The sequence below is a fragment of the Octopus bimaculoides genome, chromosome 9 (genome assembly GCF_001194135.2).
Source record: "Octopus bimaculoides isolate UCB-OBI-ISO-001 chromosome 9, ASM119413v2, whole genome shotgun sequence".
In the NCBI taxonomy this organism is placed as follows: Eukaryota; Metazoa; Mollusca; class Cephalopoda; order Octopoda; family Octopodidae; genus Octopus; species Octopus bimaculoides.
The window spans coordinates 29,608,465-29,608,901 of NC_068989.1; the positions used below are offsets into that span (position 1 = coordinate 29,608,465).

General features: G+C 54.2%; 1 protein-coding gene across 10 annotated transcripts in view; it reads right to left on the bottom strand.

The window, feature by feature from the left end:
• LOC106873313 (partitioning defective 3 homolog) overlaps positions 1-437 on the bottom strand; it is a 230,947-nt gene that overhangs the window by 86,636 nt on the left and 143,874 nt on the right. The gene's annotated exons all lie outside the window — the stretch shown is intronic.

Consider the following 437-nt stretch of genomic DNA (forward strand, 5'->3'; position numbering starts at 1 on the left):
CAGTGCCCCTGGACTGGCTCTTGTGCGGGTGACACATGAAATTATTCGAGTGAATTAGTTGCCAGTGCCCCTGAACTGACTCTTGTGTGGGACCGTCGTAGGATTTTCGTAGGATTTTCGAGCGAGATCGTTGCCAGTGCCCCTGGACTGGCTCATGTGCGAGCGACACATGAAATTTTCGAGCGGTATCTTTGCCGGTGCCCCTGGACTGGTTCTTGTGGGGCTGACACATGAAATTATTCAAGTGAATTCGTTGCCAGTGCCCCTGAACTGGCTCTTGTGTGGGACCATCGTAGGATTTTCGTAGGATTTTCAAGCGAGATCGTTGCCAGTGCCCCTGGACTGGCTCATGTGCGGGCGACACATGAAATCTTCCGAGCGGGATCATTGCCGGGGCCCCTGGGCTGGCTCTTGTGCGGGTGACACATGAGGGTTTT